The sequence below is a fragment of the Arachis hypogaea genome, chromosome 12 (assembly GCF_003086295.3).
Source record: "Arachis hypogaea cultivar Tifrunner chromosome 12, arahy.Tifrunner.gnm2.J5K5, whole genome shotgun sequence".
Classification (NCBI taxonomy): Eukaryota; Viridiplantae; Streptophyta; class Magnoliopsida; order Fabales; family Fabaceae; genus Arachis; species Arachis hypogaea.
The window spans coordinates 65,096,628-65,115,364 of record NC_092047.1 but is presented as its reverse complement, the minus strand read 5'-3'; the positions used below and the strand labels follow the sequence as shown (position 1 = coordinate 65,115,364).

Genomic DNA, 18,737 nt, shown 5'->3' with positions numbered 1-18,737 from the left:
ACCATCCCAAGGCTATTGCGAAGGTTTCCTCTAGTAGTGAGACTGCTGCTCTCACAAAGACCCTAGGAGAGATGACCAATATACTGAAGCAGCTCCAGCTGAATCAACAACAACCTTAGCCTCCTCCACAATAACAATGTCAACAATTGGTCCTTCAGAGGGTGTGTGGAATATGTGCCTGTTATTCCCATTACACTGATGAATGTCCACAACTCCAATAACAAGAAGACAACACCTTGGCAGTTACCAATAACTACTATAACCATCCGAATCAAGGGAATTATCAACAAGGCGGTAATTATAACCAAGGTGAGAACTACAATCAGGGTTGGCAAGACAACTCCAACCAAGGATGGAGAGATAATTCCAACCAAGGATGGAGGGACAACTACAACCAAGGAGGTAGAGACAACGGTGGAAATCAGAGATGGAAGAACAATTACAACAACTATCAGCAGAACCGGTATCAACAAAACCCCCCATACCAACAGCAGAACCAAGGCCAGACTTACCGAGCACCTCACCAAAGGCAAGCCCAAGTGCCTCAGAACAACCAACAGCAAGCCCCTGAAAGTACTTACCCCCTTCCTCCTCTAATGATGAGATGCTTCGCTCTATTGCGCAAGGACAAAAAGACCTTCAGAATACAATAAGCGCTAGCATCAACGGTCTTACCTCCACTATACAAGCTCTCCTATCCTGCATGGAACCAACCTCTACTCCCAACAATCAACCTTCAAGCTCCAGTGCACTACCTTCTCAACCTTTACCCAACCCCAAAGATGAAATCAATGCCATTACTTTGAGGTCCAGAACCACATTGCAAGAGAGGAGTCACGAGGAGCCAAGCACAAGAGAAGATATTCAAGTTAAAGATGTTGTTGAGGTAGATGATGGTGAAGAAGAGGAGGAAGTACAAGACATGACTGAAGAAGAAGCGGCTCAACCAAGGAATGGAGTACTAAAGGAAGATGAAGTTACAAGAGAAGCCATAACCATTCCTTTTCCACACCATGCTAGGAAATCCAGAAAGCAGATGGAGCTAGACCCGAAGATGGTGGAGATCTTCAAAAAGGTTGAGGTAATTATTCCTCTTTTTGATGCCATTCGCCAGGTACCTAAGTATGCTAAGTTTCTAAAAGATTTATGCATGAATAAAGATAAAATACATGATTTAGAAACTATTCCTTTAGGTAGCTCTATTTCTGCTATAATGGGTGCTATACCGGAAAAATGTGGTGATCTGGGTCCATGCATGGTTACTATTACTATCGAGGGTGTACAATTTTTTGACTGCATGTGTGATTTAGGTGCATGTGTTAGTATTATGCCATTATCTGTATATGATGCCTTGAGGCTCCCACTCTTGAAAAGGTTGGCAGCTGATAATCGAGAATCGTTGTCGGTCTAGAATTTCTCTTGTAGAAATAAGAACTTCGTTGTAAGAATAGCTCCAAACCAACAAACAACTCTTGCATCAAATTAAACTTTGGTTTTGTCACAAGTACAAACCCCAATAAAAAATAACCAAAGTATTTAGACTCCGGGTTGTCTCACAAGGAATTGCAATGAAGTGAATGATTATTGGCTATGAAAGTGCACGGGGTTTGATTTTATAGAAGAGTAAGAAATTAAATGGGCAAGAAAAGTAATTTAAACAAGCAATTAAAGAAAGCAATTAACTAAAGAGAGACATTCATGGCAAGGATTGAGACCATAGACTTTCCATCCTAGTCACTAATAACAATAATTAACAAGAATTTACCTTATTTCGTCATCCCCAATGTTGGAAGAAGGTGTAAGTTATCTTCCATTAGAGAAAGTCAAACAAGACTGATTAATCTCAAGTCAAAAATTCTAATCAACTCACTAATTGAATTAGCCAGAGATGAGAGTCATTGGAAATGATATTAACTACAAACTCTAGATCACCAATCTAAATTGGGTATTAATGACTAAAGATTACCTAATTACTTCTTCCAAGCCAAGAATGCTCGAAATCTACTCTAAAGTCCAACCAAGCATTTTGTCAAACACTTGGTGGGTAATAAAGGAAAGCATAGTAAAAGTGCAAGAATAATAAAATCTAACAACTAACAATTGCAAGAAAGGTAAATTCACAACTCAAATCAAAATAAAAGAACATTAACATCAAATTTCATTAAATGTAAACCCAATTCCAACATATGTGCATGAACATAAAAGAGGCATAAAAGTAAAATTGACAAGAGAACTAAGGAGAATCAAGTATTAGAAACAAGAAATTATGAAGGAAGAAAGATGAGAACATGAAAATTGACCTAGATCTAAGATGGAAATATCCTAAGAACCCTAATTCTAGAGAGAAGAGGGAGCTTCTATTTCTAGAAACTAAGCTGCATGATGCCAAAACTCCAAACAATTGCTCCCCCTTGCTCTAGTTTCAATTCTGCAAGAAATACACTCAGAAACAAGTTGGATTTTGGCCTGGGCAGCTCAGAAATCGCCCCCAGCGTTTTGCTTTTAAGTGGGTCACGTGCGAGTATCGATGCGTACGCGCCATGTGCGCGTGCGCGTTGCTTGGCAAAATTTCTCATCCGCGCGTACGCGCCATGTACACGTACGCGTCGCCATGCGATGCCACTTCTGTGAGCGTGTGCGCCTTGTACGCTTGCGCGTCCATTGAAGTATTCCCAATCTTTGTTTCTTCATACATTCTCCACTTTGTATACTTTTTTCCTCATTTCTTCCATTCAATACTTGCCTTATGAACCTGAAATCACTCAACAAACACATCAAGACATTGAATGGAATTAAAGTGAATTAAAATCACCAATTTAAGGGCCTAAAAAGCATGTTTTTACACTTAAGCACAAATCAAGGGAGAATTACAAAACCATACTATTTCATTGAATAAATGCTGGAAAAAGGTGATAAAATCCCCTAAAATAAGTACAAGATAAACCAAAAAATTGGGGTTTATCAAACCTCCCCACACATAAACTAAGCATGTCCTCATGCTAAAATCAAGAAAGAAGCAAAGGGGTATCAACATTTATTTAATGCAAACTAACTAAATGCAACTACCTACATGCAATCTACCCAAATGAATGCAATTGCTTGGTCAAAATATATCAACTTCCAAGAATACATATACAAGTGCAAGGGCTAAGGCAATAGTAATCAATCAAACCCACAATTGAATTGAAGCATTGAAAGACTTTTCAAACTTGCAAGAAAAGATGATCATGGGTGGAAACATGTAATAGAGCGATCAAACCCTCACCGGATGTGTTTCCGCTCTAGTCACTCAAGTGTATGCGGTTGATTCACTCAGTCCTCCCCTAATCATGCTTTCCAAGATTTGTTTTTCATCTAACAATCAACAATTATTTCATGCATTCACACAAATATCATGAGGTCTTTCCCATAGGTTGTAATGTGGTTAGGGTCAAGGTAAGGATGTATATGGTCAAGTGGATTAGAAATTTGAATCTTTGATTAACTTAAACTTCCCACCTAACTTATGACGACCTATACAATTCTAAACAAACCTAATTACCCATTCTTCACTTTTCACACACTCATGCACTCTCTTTTGATCACCACACATATGCATCGATTATTATTCGCTTTGGGGCATTTTGTCCCCTTTTTACTACTTATATATATATATATATTTTTTTTTTCTTTTTTTTTGACAAAAAGGTATATATACAAGTACCAATGTATATGGCTTCATATTTAATGCATGAGTATGCACCGAATTCCCAACTTTTATCTCTACCCAATATTCCCAACCTTCCCAAATCAAATGATGAACACTCTCACTAGCCTAAGCTAATCAAAGATCCAAATAAGGGACATTTATTATTTTTCACTTAGGCTTGTAATGTGTCACAATTAAGAACAAATGGGTTAAGCATAGGCTCAAAATTAGCTAACAATGGAAGATAAAAGGTAGGCTATTTGGGTAAGTGAGCTATTTGAACAATGGCCTCAATCATATAAATCCATGTATACACAAGGTAATGGACATAAAGAATCAAACAAGTCAAAGATTACACTCATAGGAAGAGAATAATGCACACAGGAATGGAAATAAGTGGTTATATATGATGTAACCACACAACTAAGGCTCAAAACTCGCATGCTTGTGTTCTTAGCTCAAAAATCATGTTCAACAATATGTAACTCAAGCAAGTCTTAAAAAAAAATTCAATCAATTGGGGTGGTGCCCTCGAAACGAATTTCTTGGAAAATTTCATCATATTGACTAAGCTTCTTCTAATGCAATGTTGTGATTTAGAAAATTTAAAAATTTCCTTAGTTTACCCCCTTTTTAATAAAAATGCATTTCTTATACAAGAAGGGTCAACTAGGTTTCAACAATCCAAAGTACTTTTCTAATCACAACCAAAAGCTAAAACAAGCTAAAACAACTATATAAAGCAAAAGTGCATATATAAAGCGAAAGTGTGAAATCAACAAGCTAAATAAAATTATCCACAATCCACAATACTAATATATACAATGATCCAAAAGGTTCAAAATAAAGCAAAATAACATAGGCTAGAGGATAGTGTCCGAAAATGTGATGAGCGGATAATTTATACCATTTTTGGCATTATTTTTAAAGTTGTTTTTAGTATGTTTTAATTATTTTTATTATATTTTTATTAGTTTTTATGCAAAAATCACATTTCTGGACTTTACTATGAGTTTGTGTATTTTTCTGTGATTTCAGGTATTTTCTGGCTGAAATTGAGGGACCTGAGCAAAAATCTGATTCAGAGGCTAAAAAAGGACTGCAGATGCTGTTGGATTCTGACCTCTCTGTACTCGAAATGGATTTTCTGGAGCTACAGAGGCCCAATTGGCGCGCTCTTAAATGTGTTGCAAAGTATACATCCTGGGCTTTCCAGCAATATATAATAGTCTATATTTTTCATGATATTTGATGGCCCAAACTGGCGTTCAAAGTCAGCTTAAAACATCTTGGCATAAAACGCCCAAACTGGCACCAGAATTGGAGTTAAACGCCCAAACTGGCACCAAAGATGGCGTTTAACTCCAGGAACAGCCTAAGCACAAAAAATCTTCATTGCTCAGCCCAAGCACACACTAAGTGGGCCCCGGAAGTGGATTCTTGCCCTATCTGTATTTAGTTATTCATTTTCTGTAACCCTAGGCTACTAGTTTAGTATAAAAACTACTTTTAGAGATTTATCTTCTGTCTTTGACCATCTTTTATCTTTTAGCTTTTTGCCATATTGTACACGTTTTGGAGGCTGGCCTCACGGCCATGCCTAGACCTTTCACTTATGTATTTTCCACGGTGGAGTTTCTACACCCTATAGATTAAGGTGTGGAGCTCTACTGTTCTTCATGAATTAATGCAATTACTACTATTTTCTATTCAATTCACGCCTACTTTTTCTCCAAGATATACTCTCGTACTTAATTCAGTTAAGTCAGAATGAAGGGGTGACCCGTGACAATCACCCAATCTTCGTTACTCGCTTAGCCAAGATCGCGTGCCTTACAACCACAAAGCGATCTACATGATGTTCAATGTAGTCATTGGACGACAGCTGGAGTATATTCTCTTGGGTTCACAATCAATGATTCACATTGTCTCTCCTAACAATAGAGCATTTGAATCTGAGATTAGAATCTTCGTGGTATAGGCTAGAACTATTGGCAGCATTCCTGAGATCCGGAAAGTCTAAACCTTGTATGTGGTATTCCGAGTAGGATCTTGGAAGGGATGACTGTGACGAGCTTCAAACCTGCAAATGTGGGGCACAAGTGACAGTGTGCAAAAGGACAATGGTCTTATTCCGACACTAGTGGGAATCGACAGATGATTAGCCGTGCGGTGACAGCGCATATGGATTTGTTTTCGTCCGAGAGGATCATACAGCTTGCCATGGAAGGAGGTAACGCATGGTTGGAAGAAAGCAATAGGAAAGCAGAAGTTCAGAAGCAACAAAGCATCTCCAAACGCTTATCTGAAATTCCCACCAATGAATTACATAAGTATCTCTATTTTATTTTGTATTTTATTTATATTTTAATTATCAAAACCTCATAACCAATTGAATCTACCTGACTGAGATTTACAAGGATGACCATAGCTTGCTTCAAGCCGATAATCTCTGTGGGATGGACCCTTACTAACATAAGATTTATTACTTGGACGACCCAGTGCACTTGCTGGTTAGTTGTGCGGAGTTGTGAAAAAGAGTTGAGATTAAGATCGTGTGCACCAAGTTGTTGACGCCATTGTTAGAGATCACAATTTCGTGTACCAAGTTTTTGGCGCCATTGCAGGAGATTGTTCGAGTTTGGACAACTGACGGTTCATCTTGTTACTCAGATTAGGTAATTTTATTTTATGTTTAAGCTTTTTAATTTAAATTTCGAAAAATTCAAAAAAAATATATTTGTTCTTCAGAATTTTTAAGAATGAATTCTAGAGTTTCAGATGATATGTTGAAGCCTGGCTGGCTGTTAAGCCATGTCTAATTTTTTGGACTGAGGCTTTCACTTATCATTGCAAGAGCATTTGGATTCCCATCTAATTGGCTATTGTATATCTGATTTATATGCTGAAGCTTGGCTGGCCATTTGGCCATGTCTAATGTTTTGGACCGAAGCTTTTACATAAAGCTTGGCTGGCTATTAAGCCATGTCTAAATTTTTGGACCGAACTTTAGACTAACATTGCGTGATTCCTAGAATTCTTATTAAAAATTTTAAATTTTCTTATTTTCTTTTTCAAAATAATTTTCGAAAAATACAAAAAATTTTAATAAAATCATAAAAACCAAAAATATTTTGTGTTTCTTGTTTGAGTCTTGTGTCAAATTTTAAGTTTGGTATCAATTGCATCTTTGTAATCTTTCTTTAAATTTTCGAAAACTCATGCATGGTGTTCTTCATGATCTTCAAGTTGTTCTTGATGATTGTCTTTGTTTCATCTTGTGTTCTTCTTATTTTGTGTCTTTTCTTGTTTTTCATATGCATTCTTGAATTATTAGCGTCTAAAGTTTAAAAAATTTTTTTAAGTTTGGTGTCTTGCATGTTTTTTTCTTTTCTTAAAAATTTTTTCAAAAATATGTTCTTGATGTTCATCATGATCTTCAAAGTGTTCTTGGTGTTCATCTTGACATTCAAAGTGTTCTTGCATGCATTTTTTGTTTTAATCTTAATTCCTTGTGTTTTGGGTCATTTTGATGTTTTTCTCTTTCCTCATTAAAATTCAAAAAAATAAAAAATAATATCTTTCTCTTATTTACTCATACATTTCGAAAATTTGGTTTGACTTAGTCAAAAAATTTTAAAATTTAGTTGTTTCTATTTAGTCAAGTCAAAATTTCAATTTAAAAATTCTATCTTTTTTTCAAATCTTTTTCAAAAATCAAATCTTTTTCATCTTTTATATATTTTCGAAAACTTTTAAAATTAATTTTCAGAATCTTTTTCTTATTTTTATCTCATAATTTTCGAATTCATTACTAACATTTAATATTTTGATTCAAAAATCTCAAGTTGTTACTTGCCTATTAAGAAAAGGTTCAATCTTTAAATTTTAAAATCATATCTTATAGTTTCTTTTTAGTCAAGTAATCAACTTTAATTTCAAAAATCAAATCTTTTTAATTTCCTTTTCAATCTTCTTCAAAATAAATTTCAGTCATATCTTTTTCAAAATCAATTTCAAAATCTTTTCTAACTTCTTATCTTTTCAAAATTGATTTTCAAATCTTTTTCAATTAACTACTTGACTTTTTGTTTGATTTTAAAAGTTTACTATTTCAATCTTATCTTTTTCAAACCAACTAACTACTTTTCTTTCTCCAATTTTCGAAAATCACTAACTACTTTTTCAAAATTCCTTTTTAATTAACTAATTGTTTTAAATTCTAATTTCATTTTATTTCTCTTTTTAAAATTTCAAATACTAACTGTTCCGAGGGTTACCGGAAACTGTAGGTCGATCTCGGACGGGATCTTTTGTACTGATTGGAGATGACGTGTCCGGCTGGTGGGTGGCGGCCGGAGCTGTCGTGTCCGACTTGTGGGACTGGCTGCACTGCTGATCCTTCGTCACTGGAGGGTGGGTAGTACCTGCAAGAGACTCCGATGCTTAAGTTAGCATGGGTATTAAGCAGGTTTTTGGTAGAATCAGAGTATGAGTTATACCTGGGTGCTCCAGTGTATTTATAATAGTGTGGGATGACCTTCTTAGATAGATAAGTTAGTTATCTTATCTTATCTTATCTTTTGGCGAGGTCAGCTTATCTTCAATGGAACCGCCCTTATCTCTATATGCTTGGGCTGCCTTTGGATCTGGGTCGTATTCCTTGAGTTGGGCCCTTTTTTGGCTTTCCTGTCGATTTGGCCGAGCTCTTTTAGGAAGAGGTCGGATAGTCTGACCTGAAGAGGTCGGTCGCTTTGTCGCCGATCATCCCGGGTCAGATAGCTCGACCCAGGGTATGAACAGTGCCCTTACTTGAGCTCGGTCTTCTTTTTTGAGGTCGAGTCCTTGACTTTGGTCCTTCTCTTAGTGAAGCCGAACTCAAGCATTTAGTCGATTCCTTTCTTTGTAGAACCTTTTTGAATGTGGAACGTTTTCCTTTAAAAGCGCGCGCTTTTATATCAGCACTTTGTTCTTGGGAACATGCGAGGGTTTAATACCTTCATTAATTGGTATTGATTGCCCCGTTTCCCTTGGCTTTATTTTGAATTTTGCAATTTAGAAACGGTTTCTCTTCTTCGTAACCTCCCTTACTTTTTCTTTCTTTCTGTTTTTCGCCTAGAGTTCATAGTTTCTCCTTGCGACGCCTGCTTGCTACTGCTTTCTATGGAAGTGGGGTGATTCTGGATTTCACCTTCTGTTTCCTACTTTTGGCGAGTTTTTCCGTTCGAGGGGTGGTTCTTTCGCCTGCCGCTTCTGCTCTTCAGCTTTCTTTTGAGGTTTTCTCCTATTTTTCCAGGTTTTTGATTTTTCTTCCTTTCCTTTTTCCGTGTCACTTTTTCATGTCTGATTTTGAGAAAGTTTTGATTTTGCTTGGAGAAAGTTTGGGTCTTTCTGCTTTTACTGTGCCTGATTACTGTTGTAATGTGTGTTTTGGGAGTTTCTTCGCCTTTTTGCATGAACCTTTTCGCCTTTCCTGTTGTTTGATGCTTTTAGGGCTTTTGCATGTTATCACCGCTTCTGTTTGTCCTTTTGATGATGGTTTTGTTTGATTCTGAAAAAAGGTTGTGCCTTTGACGATTTCCGCTTGGCATGTTTTATGTTGGCGATGCCTTTTGCTGATAGACTGTAAAAAGATAGTGGCTCTGATGACTTTTTGTGTTTTGACTTTCCTTTTCGAAATGTTTGTTATTTGAAATATTCTCTTTCTTGTTTGCGAGATGCCGGGACGTAAGCTGTAGATTTTTCCTGAAACCTTGCTTTGTTACTGCCTCCAAAGGATGCCCCAGGACTTTGGTTTGAGTCTTGGGGTTTTCCTTTTCTGTTTGTTCTTCTGTATCATATTAGTCGAGTTATTTTGCCCCATGTCCGAGATATTTTTTAGTAATCCAATCTTCTTTTCTTATTGTAGGATGAGTTGGCCTCATGTCTTCTCGCAATAACATTGTAGAGATGTCTTCTAAAGTTCCCGAGGGGATGTCTGATTGGCTGGACTCCCTTGTCTTAATGTGTATCTCTGTGGTGGACGCTGATTTTTTTGTAGAGCTGAGAAAATGTCATAGGATTTGTGGTAGCGGTGCCCGGGAGAGGAATTATGAGCTTGTAGCGCCTGATTCTGACGAGAGGGTTTGTTTTCCTACTTCGGTCGGGGGGGAGCGTCCTTTCTTCTATGCCTATGAATATTTCTTCAGCCAGTTGGACATTACTTTTCCATTTACTGCTTTTGAGACCGACTTGTTGTGGTCGTGTAACATTGCCCCATCCCAACTTCATCCGAATTCCTGGGGTCTTATCAAGATCTTTCAGCTGCTTTGCCAAGAGTTAGGCGTAACACCTTCTCAGACTCTTTTCCTTTATATTTTTCTTTTTGCCAAGCCTGGTGCCTCTTCCAAAAAGAAAGCTTCCTGGGTTTCTTTCAGGTCTGCCCAGGGTCATAAAGTTTTTGCCATGTATGATGAGTCTTTTAAGGACTTTAAGAATTATTACTTTAGAGTCCGTGCTGTTGAGGGGGTCCGCCCCTTTTTTCTTGATGAGAATGACGAGCCTGCTTTCCCTCTAGAGTGGCAGAAGGATGTGAGAGTGTCTCGTTATACATGGGAGATGCTTGACGAGGTTGAGCGGACTTTTGTTATTGTTCTTGAAGATTTATGGGGGGAACCACCCCATCTTGATACAAAAAGGTTTTTGAATGACCCGTCCCTGGTTCGAACTGTTTTGGGTACTGTCTGACTTGTTTCTGTACTTGTTTCTTAGTTTTGCTTCCTCTTTTGTGATTGTAACCCATTACTGTGGTTGATTCGGTTTTTTCAGAGATGTCAAAAAATAATGATTCTATGAAGGCCTTCAAAAAGGCAAGGAAGGCTGCTGCTACTCAAAATATCTCGGCCAAGGCGACGGGAGAGGGATCTTCTCAAGTTCAGGTGAAGCCGCCCGTGCCGAGTTCTCCTAGGCTGAGGAAGGTGATTCCCACTCCTCGGGTTCGCCTGGCCGACCCTCCACAGTCTTCCGCTGCTACTTCTGGTGCTCCTCCCAACAAGAAACAAAAAACAATTGAGCCTTTCAACCTTGATGCCCCTGATTTTGACGCGGTTGAGTTTGTAGATCAGCAGATCGGTCCCTACGGTGTCCTCCCTATGGATGATGTATCGCTCCTTCGCCATTTAGATTTCATAACTCAGAGTAGTGTAAAAATGGCATATATGGGAGCTGTCCTGTACCGAATTGCTCAAAATCTTCCTCTCCATGCCACCAAAGCTTTTATGGAGGAGGCAAAATAGGAGTTCGATCGAATGAAGGGCTTGAAGGAGGAGCTTGAGGTAAAGGTGGCTAAACTGGAGAAGGATCTGAAGAATGAGAAGGCGAGTTCCCTTGCTCTGGTAGCTTCTGTGCGGTTGGCCAAGGACACAGCATTGAGGCATAAAGACAGCTACGTCACATCCTATCGAGAGGGAATGCATTTGAAAGAGGAGTTGGAGAACGCCTGAGCTGATTACTCCAAGCTCTAGGGTCATCTTGTTGGTAGTGTGAATGCTGCTTACGAGAACTTAAAGGAGCAGTTTCGAATTATTGCTCCCGAGGCCAACCTTACTCTTTTTAGCCTGGACAATGTTGTGAGGGATGGTAAGATTGTCCGTGATGACCAGGATGATGACGATGTTGAACCTCCCCCTGTGCCTTCTGCCAAAGTGTCAACTTCTACAGTTCCTCTAGTTAAGGTCGGTCATTCCGTTTCTGATCCGGACTGTCAGATCTTGAATCGGGATGATGGTACCATAGATGCTGTGCCTATTCAGACTCGCCCTCCTTCTCCCTATATTGATGCTGCCGAGAAGGCTCCCAATCTTAGCTGATTTTTCTTGGATGTTTGCGTAGATAGCCCAGCTTGTGGGCTTTTAAACTCTTTATTTTGTAGTTTGAATATTTTGCTGATTGTTGATACTCCTTCTGGTTGCTTGTTTAGCAACTTTTTATTTTGAAAAAACAACAAGTAGCTTTCAAGCTTTTGGGCCTGACCCTGAAGCTTGTCATAATATTGTGTTTTATATCATGCTTGTTTGCACTTGTCTTGGCACCTTTCTGGGTTTTGAGAATGCTGGAGCCTTGCTGCTCGGCCACTTTGGATTGCTTTGTACTTATTGCTTGTAGCTTGGATCCTTTGAGGTCGTGGATGTGTGGATCCAACTTGTATTTCGGTTTTCTCGCTCTTACTTGTATTTATTTCTAACAATCCATAACCGATTTCTTTACGTTGGTCCTCTTTCCAGTTATTTTTGTAGTCCTCTTTTTTGGACCTTTGTCAGGTCTCTTTCAGGGACTACTTTTATAACTTGTTTATTGGGAGGCAGACTTCTTTACGTCGTCCTTTTCTAAGTTATTTTTGTAATCCTCTTTCTTGGACCTTTGTCAGGTCTCTTTCAGGGATTACTTTTATAACTTGTTTTTGTAGGAGACCGACTTCGTCATGTCGATCTCTTCTAAGTTATTTTGTAATCCTCTTTCTTGGACCTTTGTCAGGTCTCTTTTAGGGATTACTTTTATAACTTGTTTTTCGTACGAGACCGACTTCGTCATGTCGATCTCTTCTAAGTTATTTTGTAATCCTCTTTCTTGGACCTTTGTCAGGTCTCTTTCAGGGATTACTTTTATAACTTGTTTTTCGTAGGAGACCGACTTTGTCATGTCGATCTCTTCTAAGTTATAGCAATTCCTCTTTTATAGGGTTGGCCAGACCTCTTTCCAGGGATTTGATGATAACTTGGGTTGACTCAGTCCGACTTTTTTAATGTCGGCCACTCTTTAAGTTATTATTTAGCAATCCATTAAGACCTCGTCAGGTCTTTTCTTCGGATCACTTTCGATAACTTCTTGCATTATTCTGTTTTCATCTTTGCCGATTTGTAGAAAGTGGATTAAATCCTCGTTTAGTCGACCTTTAGATGAATTTGGTTTTCATCTCTCTTGGTCTTTATCGTGATTGGGCAATGAATTTGTTTTTCACTTCTTGCCAATCTGTTGCTTTATAATGGGATGATGAATGTTTCAGATTAATGCATCTTGAAAACTTGTAGAATCGTGTTCTTAAGTTGTAGGCGTGCCACGATCTGGGGAACTCTCACCCATCGAGTTCGGATAATCTGTAGTAGCCCTTCCCAAGTACTTATATGACTCGGTAGAGTCCTTTCCAGTTTGCCGCCAGCTTTCCTTCTTCGGGTCGAGTTGTTCCGATATTATTTCGGATTAGGATGAGATCATTTTCAGCGAAACCTCTTGGCACTACTTTTTGATTATATCTCAAAGCCATTCGGCGCTTTAGAGCTTCTTCGCTGATCCGAGCTCTTTCATGGATTTTCGGAAGTAGGTCGAGCTCTTCTCTTTGAAGTTGAGTGTTGGCTTCTTCATTGTAGTGGACTACTCTAGGTGACCCTTCCTCGACCTCCACTGGGATCATTGCCTCCACTCCGTACGCTAATCAAAATGGTAATTCGTTTGTGGTGGAATGTGGCGTTGTTCGATATGCCCATAGGACTTGTGGAAGTTCTTCGGCCCAAGCTCCCTTTGTATCTTGCAGTCTCCGTTTCAGCCCAGCCAATATGACTTTGTTGGCCGCTTCGACTTGTCCATTGGCTTGGGAATGTTCGACGGAGGTGAACTGTTGTTTTATGTTCAAGTTGGCTACTAACTTTCTGAAGCCTGCATCTGTGAATTGGGTGCCATTGTCTGTGGTGATGGAGTATGGAACCCCAAACCTTGTGACAATGTTCCTATATAGGAATTTCTGGCTCCTTTGAGTAGTGACGTTGGCTAGGTGCTCTGCCTCGATCCACTTTGTGAAATAGTCTACCCCGACTATGAGGAATTTAACTTGTCCCGATCCCTGGGGAAAGGGTCCGAGAAGATCGAGTCCCCATTTTGCATATGGCCAAGGCGAAGTTACGCTGATGAGCTCTTCTGGCGGGGCGATGTGAAAGTTGGCATGTTTCTGGCATGGTGGACATGTCTTTACAAATTCTGTAGCTTCCTTTTGTAGAGTTGGCTAGTAAAATCCCGCTCGGAGTACCTTTTTGGTGAGAGCTTGTGCTCCGAGATGGTTGCCACAAATGCCGCTGTGTACTTCCTCTAAAACTTCTCTTGTGTTGGAGGTCGGTACATATTTTAACAATGGTATTGAAATCTCTCTTTTGTATAGGGTGTTGTTTATGATAGTGTAGTATTGTGCCTCCCGCTTTAACCTCTTTGCCTCCTTTTCATCTGTGGGGAGTGTTTCTGTTTTGAGGTAGTTAATTATGGGGGTTATCCATCCTTGATCCTGTCCTGTTATGGCTCTCCTAGAAATCTTTTGAAATCTTGGAAGGCGTGTTCGCACTCCGTTGTCCATTCGAAGTTCTTTCATTTCCTTAGAGTGGCATAGAAAGGGAGGGATCTTATCGCTGATCCCGCTAGGAATCTGGACAAGGCCGCCAATCTCCCGTTGAGTTGTTGTACCTTTTTGACACAAGTTGGGCTCTTCATGTTGAGTATGGCCTGGCATTTATCTGGATTTTCCTCAATTCCTCTTTCTGTGAGCATAAAACCTAAGAACTTGCCTGCTTCTACTGCAAAAGTGCATTTTACAGGATTGAGTCACATGCCATGCTTCCATATAGTGTCGAACACCTGGGCCAAGTCAGACAATAGTGTCTCTTCACTTTGTGTCTTTATCAACATGTCATCCACATAGACTTCCATTATTTTTCCGATATGGTCTGAAAAGACTTTGTTCATTAGCCTTTGATAAGTAGCTCCCGCCTTTTTAAGACCAAAAGGCATTACGATGTAGCAGTAGTTTGCTTTTGGTGTTAAAAACGAGGTTTTTTCCTGATTAGGTGAATACATTGGGATTTGATTGTATCCAGAATATGCATCCATAAATGAAAGGTACTTATATCTTGATTAGGCATCCACCAGAGCGTCGATACTTGGGAGTGGATAAGGATCTTTTAGGCAGGCTTTGTTGAGATCGGTATAGTCGGTGCACATCCGCCACTTTCCATTTGATTTTTTCACCAACACGACGTTGGCTAGCCATAGTGGGTACTTGACTTCTCTTATGAATCCTGCCTCCAGTAGTGCTTGTACCTGCTCCTCCACAGCTTGGGATCGTTCTGGCCCAAGTTTTCTTCGTCTCTGCTGTACCGGCCGAGATCCTGGATAGACCGCCAACTTGTGGCACATTAGTTTGGGGTCTATGCCTGGCATGTCCGCCGCTTTCTATGCGAAGAGGTCGACATTGTCTCGTAAGAACTCTACTAGTGATTCTTTTGCGTCTCCTTTTAGGATTGTGCCAATATTAGTTGTTTTGTCCAAGGTGCCTCCGATCTGAACTTTCTCTATTTCACCTTCGGGTTGTGGACGGAGTTCCTCTCGTTTCTGAACTCCTCCAAGCTCAATTGTATGGAATTCTTCTCCTCTGCCTCTGAGGTTTAGATTTTCATTATAGTAGCGGCGCGCCATCTTTTGATCTGCTTTTATTGTAGCTATCCCTTCTGCAGTTGGGAATTTTATACACAGATGTGGAGTTGAGACTATTGCGCCGAGTTGATTCAATGTTGTCTGACCTATTAAGGCGTTATAAGCTGAACTCACGTCGACCACGATGTAGTCTATTTTGAGTGTTTGGGATTGGTTTCCTCTTCCGAACGTTGTGTGTAGTGAGATGTAACCAAGTGGTTGCACTGGGGTGTCTCCCAATCCGAACAGGCTGTTTGGGTATGCTCTAAGCTCCTTTTCTTCTAAACCAAGCTTGTCGAAGGCCGTTTTAAATAAGATGTCGGTGGAGCTCCCTTGGTCTATCAGCGTGCGGTGGAGATTTGCATTTGCCAGTATGATGGCGATGACCATGGGATCGTCATGTCCCGAGATGATACCGGATGCATCTTCTTTGGTGAACGTAATTGTAGGGATGTCGGGTTCTCCTTCCTTCCTCTCGACATGATATAATTCTTTGAGATATCTTTTGCGAGATGATTTGGAGATTCCTCCTCTTGCAAATCCGCCGTGTATCATGTGGACGTGTCTTTCTGGTGTACGAGGTGATCGCTTAGTTCGTCTGACATCTTCATCCCTTCTTCTCTTTCTTTGCTCATCATCTCGGGTAGCCAGAAACCGATCTAGTTTTCCTTCTCTCACTAATTTTTCTGTGACGTTTTTTAAGTCGAAGCATTCGTTGGTGGAATGTCCTCGGACTCGATGATATTCACAGTATTCGTTCTGATTTCCTCCTCCTCTTTTGCCTTTGAGTGGTCGAGCTGGGGGTATCTTTTCTGTGTTACAGACTTCTTTGTAAATATCCACAAGGGACACCCGAAGAGGGGTGTAATTATGATACTTTTTTATTTTTCCCCCGTTCGATCTTCCTTCCTCTTGGATTCTTTATCTTTATCTCGGTAGGTGAAACCGGATCTCGAGGCTTCTCCAAGTCGGGAATTTTCTTCCATGTTGATGTACTTCTTCGCCCGCTCTTGCACCTCATCCAGAGATGTGGGGTATTTTTTTGATATAGATTGGCTAAAAGGTCCCTCCCGTAGGCCGTTGATGAGGCCCATGATAGCGGCCTCTGTTGGTAGGCTTTGTATGTCTAGTTTTGTTGAATCTTTCTATGTAGTTGCGAAGGCTCTCCCAATCTCCTTGCTTGATTTCTAAGAGACTGGGGGCGTGTTTAGCCTTATCTTTTTGGATTGAAAATCTGGCCAGGAAATTTTTGGCTAAATCGTCAAAGCTTGAGATAGATTTCGGAGGTAGGTTGTCGAACCATCTGATGGCAGTTTTGGTAAAGGTTGTTGGAAAAGCTTTGCAACGAACTGCATCTGAGGCATCGATGAGGTACATTCTACTTCTGAAATTGCTGAGGTGATGGTTGGGGTCTGTGGTGCCATCGTACAAAGTAATATCCAAAAGTTTGAAGTCTTTCGGGATTTTGGTCTTCATGATCTTCCTAGTGAATGGATCTTGATCCTTGTGAGAGTTGTCCTCAGGGGTGGATCGAGTAGTTTTGGCTTTGATATCGGCTTCGATTTTTAGAAGTTTATCCTCCAATTCCCGGCATCGCCTTATCTCTCTTTGTAGATCCTTTCCTGCTTCTCGCTGGTGTTGGGCTTCTTTCTCAAGTTGCTTTAAACGATCTTGAAGCGCCTCTAACGGATGTGATGAGTTTTTGTCCCCGTTAGGGTCCGAAGTGTCTTTTGGTGTAGCGTCCGTGTTTTTGTGCAGCGTTCTATCCTCTAGATCTGAATCATGGTCGTTGTCATGGTCGTCAGCCATGGTGATGGGATGACTTCCAGGTCCCCGGCAACGACGCCAATGTTCCTAGGGTTACCTGAAACTGTAGGTCGATCTCGGACGAGATCTTCTGTACTGATCGGAGATGACGTGTCCGGCTGGTGGGTGGCGGCCGGAGCTGTCGTGTCCAACTTGTGGGACTGGCTACACTGCTGATCCTTCGTCACCGGAGGGTGGGAGGTACCAGCAAGAGACTCCGATGCTTAAGTTAGCATGGGTATTAAGCAAGTTTTTGGTAGAATCAGAGTATGAGTTATACCTGGGTGCTCCAGTGTATTTATAATAGTGTGGGATGACCTTCTTAGATAGATAAGTTAGTTATCTTATCTTATCTTATCTTTTGGTAAGGTCAGCTTATCTTTAATGGAACTGCCCTTATCTCTATAGGCTTGGGCTGCCTTTGGATCTGGGTCGTATTCCTTGAGTTGGGCCCTTTTTTGGGATTTCCTGTCGATTTGGCGGAGCTCTTTTAGGAAGAGGTCAGATAGTCTGACCTGAAGAGGTCGGTCGCTTTGTCGCCGATCATCCCGGGTCGGATAGCTCAACCTAGGGTATGAACACTAACCAATAATTAAAATAAAAACAAAAATATTTTCCTTTTATTTTAGTTTAAAATTCGAATTCTCTCTCTCTCATCTCTTTCTATTTATTTATTTATTTACTAACACTTCTCTTCTTCTTATAATTCGAACCCTCTCTCCCTCTCTGTGTTCGAATTCTTCATCTTCTCTCTTCTTCATTCTACTCTTCTATTCTTCTACTCACATAAAGGAATCTCTATACTGTGACATAGAGGATTCCTATTATTTTCTGTTCTCTTCTTTTTCATATGAGCAGGAGCAAGGATAAGAACATTCTTGTTGAAGCTGATCCTGAACCTGAAAGGACTCTAAAGAGGAAGCTAAGAGAAGCAAAAGTACAACACTTTGGAGAGGACCTGACAGAATTTTTTAAAAAAGAAGAAGAGATGGCCGAACCCAATAAAAATGGTAGAGATGCAAGGAAGATGCTTGGTGACTTTATTGCACCCTCTTCTGACTTTTGTTGAAGGAGCATCTCAATTCCTGCAATTGGAGCAAATAACTTTAAGCTTAAGCCTCAATTAGTTTCTCTAATGCAGCAGAATTGCAAGTTTCATGGAGTTCTATTGGAAGATCCTCATCAGTTCTTAGCTGAATTCTTGCAAATCTGTGACACTATTAAGGCCAATGGGGTTAATCCTGAGGTCTACAGACTTATGCTTTTCCTATTTGCTGTAAGAGACAGAGCTAGGACATGGTTAGACTCATAACCTAAAGATAGCCTAAACTCTTGGGAAAAGTTGGTCAATACTTTCTTGGCCAAGTTCTTTCCACCTCAAAAATTGAGCAAGCTTAGAGTGGAAGTCCAAACTTTCAGACAGAAGGAAGGTGAATTCCTCTATGAAGCTTGGGAAAGATATAAGCAATTGATCAGAAGGTGTCCTTCTGACATGTTTTCAGAATGGAGCATCATATGTATATTCTATGATGGTCTGTCTGAATTGTCCAAGATGTCATTGGACCACTCTGCTGGTGAATCCCTTCATCTGAAGAAAATGCCTGCAGAAGCCCAGGAACTCATTGAAATGGTTGTAAATAACCAGTTCATGTATACTTTTGAAAGAAATCCTGTGAATAATGGGATAACTCAGAAAAAAGGAGTTTTGGAGGTTGATAGTCTGAATGCCATATTGGCTCAAAATAAAATATTGACTCAG

The 18,737-nt window shown here is 40.0% G+C and overlaps 1 non-coding gene across 1 annotated transcript; it reads right to left on the bottom strand.

The window, feature by feature from the left end:
• Positions 1–18,368: 18,368 nt before the first annotated feature.
• On the bottom strand, positions 18,369–18,472 carry LOC112731513 (small nucleolar RNA R71). Its single transcript, XR_003167287.1, has one exon. It is a non-coding gene; the product is annotated as a small nucleolar RNA R71 (small nucleolar RNA).
• Between the last annotated feature and the right edge of the window lie 265 nt (positions 18,473–18,737).